Genomic DNA, 6,703 nt, shown 5'->3' with positions numbered 1-6,703 from the left:
AATTGCCACATTTTATGATTATGAAATTTGACAAATGGATGTCAAAACTGCATTCCTGAATGGATTTCTGGATGAAGAGTTGTATATGATGCAACCGGAAGGTTTTGTTTATTCAAAGGATGCTAACAAAGTGTGCAAGCTCCAGCAATCCATTTATGGACTGGTGCAAGCCTCTCGGAGTTGGAATAAACGCTTTGATAGTGTGATCAAAGCATATGGTTTTATACAAACTTTTGAAGAAGCATGTAATTAAATAAATTGAGTGGTAGCTCTGTAGCATTTCTAATATTATATGTGAATGACATATTGTTGATTGGAAATGATATAGAATTTCTGGATAGCATAAAAGGATACTTGAATAAGACTTTTTCAATGAAAGACCTCGGTGAAGCTGTTTATATATTGGGCATCAAGATCTATAGAGATAGATCAAGACGCTTAATTGGACTTTCACAAAGCACATACCTTGATAAGATTTTGAAGAAGTTCAAAATTGATTAGTCAAAGAAAGGGTTCTTGCATGTGTTACAAGGTGTGTAGTTGAGTGAGACCCAATGCCCAACCACTGCAGAAGATAGAGAGAAAATGAAAGTCAATCCCTATGCTTCAGCCATAGGTTCTATCATGTATGCAATGTTGTGTACCAGACCTGATGTGTGCCTTGCTATAAGTATAGTAGGGAGGTACCAAAGTAATCCAGGAGTGGATCAGTGGAAAGCGGTCAAGAAACATCCTAAAATACCTGAAAAGGACTAAGGATATGTTTCTCATTTATGGAGATGACAAAGAGCTCGTTGTAAGTGGTTACGTCGATGCAAGCTTTGACACTGATCCGGATGACTCTAAGTCACAAACCGGATACATGTTTATATTGAATGGTGGAGCTGTCAGTTGGTGCAGTTCTAAGCAGAGCGTCGTGGCGGGACCTACGTGTGAAGCGGAATACATAGCTGCTTCAGAAGCAACAAATGAAGGAGTCTGGATGAAGGAGTTCATATCTGATCTAGCTGTCATACCTAGTGCATCGGGTCGAATGAAAATCTTTTGTGACAATACTGGAGCAATTGCCTTGGCGAAGGAATCCATATTTCACAAGAGAACCAAGCACATCAAGAGATGCTTCAATTCCATCTATCATCAAGTGTCGAAAGGGGACATAGAGATTTGCAAGATACATACGGATCTGAATGTTGCATACCCGTTGACTAAGCCTCTCTCACGAGCAAAACATGATCAGCACCAAGACTCCATGGGTGTTAGAATCATTACAATGTAATCTAGATTATTGACTCTAGTGGAAGTGGGAGACTGAAGGAAATATGCCCTAGAGGCAATAATAAAGTTGTTATTTATATTTACTTATATCATGATAAATGTTTATTATTCATGCTAGAATTGTATTAACCGGAAACTTAGTACATGTGTGAATACATAGACAAACAAAGTGTCACTAGTAGACCTCTACTTAACTAGCTCATTGATCAAAGATGGTTAAAGTTTCCTAGCCATTGACAAAAGTTGTCATTTGATGAACGGGATCACATCATTAGAGAATGATGTGTTTGACTTGACCCGTCCGTTATCTTAGCACTATGATCGTTTAGTTTGTTTCTATTGCTTTCTCCATAACTTATACATGTTCCTATGACTACGAGATTATGCAACTTCCGAATACCGGAGGAACACTTAGTGTGCTATAAAACGTCACAAAGTAACTGGGTGATTATAAAGATGCTCTACAAGTGTCTCTGATGGTGTTTGTTGGGTTGGCATAGATCAAGATTAGGATTTATCACTCCGTGTTTCGGAGAGGTATCTCTGGGCCCTCTCGACGAGGCATATCACTATAAGCCTTGCAAGCAATGTGACTAATGAGTTAGTTGCGGGATGATACATTACGGAACGAGTAAAGAGACTTACCGGTAACAAGATTGAACTAGGTATGATGATACCGACGATCGAATCTCAGGCAAGTAACATACCAATGACAAAGGGAACAACGTATGTTGTTATGCGGTTTGACCGATAAAGATCTTCGTAGAATATGTAGGAACCAATATGAGCATCCAGGTTCCGCTATTGGTTATTGACCGAAAGTGAGTCTCGGTCATATCTACATAGTTCTCGAACCCGTAGGGTCCGCACGCTTAACGTTCGATGACAATCGATATTATGAGTTTATATGTTTTGATGTACCAAAGATTGTTCGGAGTCCCGGATGTGATCACGGACATGACGAGGAGTCTCTAAATGGTCGAGACATGAAGATTGATATATTGGACGGCTATATTCGGACACCGGAAGTGTTCCAGAGAAGTTTCGGATAAAACCGGAGTACCAGAAGGTTACCGGAACCCTCCGGGGGACTAATGGGCCTTAACGGGCCTTAGTGGAGAAGAGAGAGGGTCGGCCAGAGGTGGCGCGCCTTCCTCCCCTTGCCAGTCCGAATTGGACAAGGGAAGGGGGGCGCCCCCCTCTCCTTCCTTCTCTTCTCTCCTCTTTCCCTTCTTCTCCTTCTTGGACTAGAAAACGGGGGAAACCTACTCCTAGTGGGAGTAGGAGTCCTCCCCCTTGGCGCGCCCCTTGTGGCCGGCCAGCCTCCTCCTCCAGTCCTTTATATACGGGAAGGGGGTACCCCATAGACACAAAAGTTGATTGTTTAGCCGTGTGCGGTGCCCCCTCCCACATCGGTCATATCGTTGTAGTGCTTAGGCGAAGCCCTGCGTCAATAAGTTCATCATCACCGTCATCACGCCGTCGTGCTGACGAAATTCTCGCTTGACCACAGCTGGATCTAGAGTTCGTGGGACGTCACCGAGCTGAACGTGTGCAGAGAGTGGAGGTGCCGTACCTTCGGTGCTAGGATCAGTCGGATCGTGAAGACGTACGACTACATCAACTGCGTTGTCATAACGCTTCCGCTTTCGGTCTACGAGGATACGTAGACAACACTCTCCCCTTTCGTTGCTATGCATCACCTAGATAAATCTTGCATGATCGTAGGAATTTTTTTAAAATTACTGCGTGCCCGAACAAAAGAAGCACAAGTTCGTTCATCTGAATAAAACAAAGGCACATATTTTTTTAGTACTTGTGCATTGACCGTAATGCGTGGAGTCTCTGGGTTTTGTGGTCTCGAGTCATAGAATGTCGACGCCCGAAGAAAACTATTTGTTGATTTTTTTTAAAGGTTTCGGAGAAAATCAGCAATTTTCAGCAAGAGTCGAGAAGAAGACATAATCTTGATCAAAAATATTATATTATATTTGAATAATTACCATCGGCGATGGTTCTACAAAGATTAAAATGAAATTAGGAGTAGTACCACAAATTAAGTTGTATTGTACTGGTTAAGAGTGAGCTCGCCATTCTTATAGTCACATATATACTCATATGTTCAATTAAGGCCAAATACTTTTTGAGCAGTTCTTAAAAAATTGTGAATATTGGTCAGGGGCGAAACAATATACAGAAAGGAAATCTTAAATGCTGAGTTCTAACATGTTACTGTTTTATTTGCTTTTTCGGCTCTTAATTTTAGTTTTTCAAGGATTTGAAACTTTGTAAATAGAATGGTTGTGCACATACATATATCGGTCGACGAAGAAGTGTGAGACATTCTATCCATTTCAAAAGATATTGCCCCCGGAAAAGAAAGGGCAAATCGTCTCCCTTGTAAAAGGAAACAAAAAAGAACACCAAAGTTGCAAGTTTTTTATAGGGGTGCTAGAGTTAATTAACTTGTTATATATAAGGGACATGAAGAAACTGTTAACAGTACTGATGCTTGATGGGAAAAGTGAGATGAGCAGACTATGTTCAAATCAGGGAAAATAATATGATGATCATAGTAATACAATATACTCCCTTGGTTCCCTAATTCTTGTCGTGGTTTTAGTTCAAATTTGAAAGGACAACAAAAACTATGAAATGGAGTGGGTACATAAGAAGACAAAGTAATTATGTAGTTATGAAAAACACTTAACGGTGCTACTCATGTAATTTCACAACCCTCACAAGTCACCAATATCACATCAATACATACATACATAAACCGAAGTGGTAATGTGGAATAATACGAAGGTCATTAAACGAAATGGTAGCACATCTCTTGCGTGTGCTTGAAAAAAAATGTAGAACACCCGATGGCACGCAGACGTGGAGGTGCAGAGCACACATCAACCAGAGTAATTAAAAGCAAGCTGCCATGGGTGGTACATGCATGTCTAGAATCGGTTCATGAGGCCCTTGAACCACTTCTTCGCCGTGCCTTCCTCCACCACGAAGCCGAAGCAAGGTATTGCGTCCCACACAACGGGCAAATCGTGGTCGATACCCTTGGCATTTGGCAAAGTGAGAAGCAGGGAAGTTTAACAACCCCAGTTCCCAGTGGTGAGGCCGGCTAACATCCTGTAAATTATCTCTCAACAACGTAGCCCCGCCGGACAGCAAGGTCGAAGACTTTGACACAATGGTCAAGTGGCACCCTATTGTTGAACCTGGCTAACAAGCACCACCCTGGCCTGTTGACCTCAGTGACAATCATGTGCGCCCCGTGGACTAGGGGAACATCGTTGTGGAACCAGTGGATATGCTTTGCAAGGTGACTCCCCCATAGGTGAAGAAACGAGTCTCGGTCACCTCCGTCGTGTGCGGCCATGGTATCACTTGGTCATGGCACATTTGAAAGCTCAGCGTTTAGATATGAACATGCGGGAATTGGGTGGATGGATTGGTGATGTGTTGTGGATGTTTACAATCTAAGGCATTATCGTATATGAAATTCTTCTAAACAAGAGCACCAAGGTGTGTCCATCCCAAATATGTCGAACATTTTTAATCTACTCTCTACATATGCAATATATGTGCAGTATTGGACAAATGAAGAAAACACCCATACTATGTGTCTTCTCGAATCCTCACCTTATAGCCATCTCTAGTAGACCATTTGTAGGCAAACTTCACAATTTTTTCTAATCACAGCACCATATTGCAAAAGGTCGATGTGCCTACTATATCGCAAAGGAAAATGTTTGGATGAAGCATGATATTATGCATAAATTATAGCATTTCAAAATTTTCCTTCTCCATGCATATATCTCTTCACCCATGAGCCAAGGAGACATATATTGAGGTAATGATTGGGATGCATAAACCACTACAATTGAGAGAATAAACTTCGAATGTAAGCATTTTGGATCCCTAACCTACTGCTCTATTTTAGCTATATTTTTTCTTTCATTTCTAGTCCTCCTTCAACTCTTAGATTTTTCATAACAAATTAAATTACACGAATATGATTTTAAATATGCCAAACATTTTTTAATTACCTTAAACTTTCAATGATTTTTTTAAATTACATAAACATTTGAAAAAAAATGTATTGAACACTTTTATTGTTATAACATTTTTGAACGCATCGAACACTTATTAAAAATGTGTTGACATTCTGTTTTATTACATGAATAGTTTTAATTAATTTACATTTTCTAATTACATGAACATTTTAAGTTGCATTGAATACGTTTTAAATTACATGATATTATTTTTTATTTAAATGACATTTTAGAAATCAAACACTTATTTTTTTTGCATGAAAAGTAAATGAACTTGGCTACTCTATTCAACAGTACACATCACGGTGAAAATCAACACTCAACTATGTGGCATTGACTAGTGAGTAAGGACGGTTTATTTGGGCTGGCCCAAGGGGAGCAACTGTCTATTAAAACTTGCCCTATGGGCGAGACAGATACGCTCTCTTATTTTTCAAGGGTTTCATTCCGAAAGACCAACCTCGATTAGGGCTGCAAACGAGTCGAGCTCGAGCGAGTTGGAGTTGGCTCAGCTCAACTCATATAAAAATTTGAGCGAGCTCAAACTAAGTGAAGCTCATGATCAAGTTGTAGAACAGGACTCATGCTCAGCTTGTAACGATCTTGAATCGATCTTGATCTAGTTTCGAGCTAAATGAGATGGTAAATATTATAAATCTATGGATGAAAAACAAATAAAGGTGAATATGCTGGGAACCTTTACCAAAAATATAGGAGACTTAACACATAGTCGACCACGTGCCATAATTAGGCCTAAATCTTCTTTGCACATAACTAAGTTTCCATGTTCGTTGATAAATAAAATGGAGAAAAATTATGGACAACATATATGTTAATAAATTATCTTATTTCTATTTAATATATGGCATGGTCATTTAACATAATGATATTCTGTTGAGCTATCGAGCTAAAATCGAGCGAGCCAACATTGGCTCAAGATCAGCTCGTTTCTCTATCGAGCTACATAAAGTGTTCAAACTCAGCTTGTTTCTTTTCGAGTCGATCTCGAGTCAAGTCAAAAAAAACGAGTCGATCTCGAACGGCTCATGAGCCTCGAGCTTTTCTTGCAGCCCTAACCTCGATATGAGGCTGTGCGCCAGTTTTTTTGGGCTGCTTAATGTAAAAATAAGCCGCCTCTCTCCAGCTTAAAGAACAAGTTGTCCCTAATTTTTTTAAGACTTCTAAATTAATTATTCCATAACTAATTTAGAAACCGTAACGAATAAGAGAGACGGCTTATGAATGAAAAAAAAATTCTAAAGAGGAGATGGCTTATTGTTTAAGCTAAGAACTGACCCTTTGACTAACAACCAATGTCGCACTATACAATGCCCATGGAACTACTCAGCCGGTCTTGAATTGCAGAT

This window comes from Triticum aestivum, chromosome 3B (assembly GCF_018294505.1).
Source record: "Triticum aestivum cultivar Chinese Spring chromosome 3B, IWGSC CS RefSeq v2.1, whole genome shotgun sequence".
Lineage (NCBI taxonomy): Eukaryota > Viridiplantae > Streptophyta > Magnoliopsida > Poales > Poaceae > Triticum > Triticum aestivum.
Note: the sequence above shows the minus strand (reverse complement) of the source record.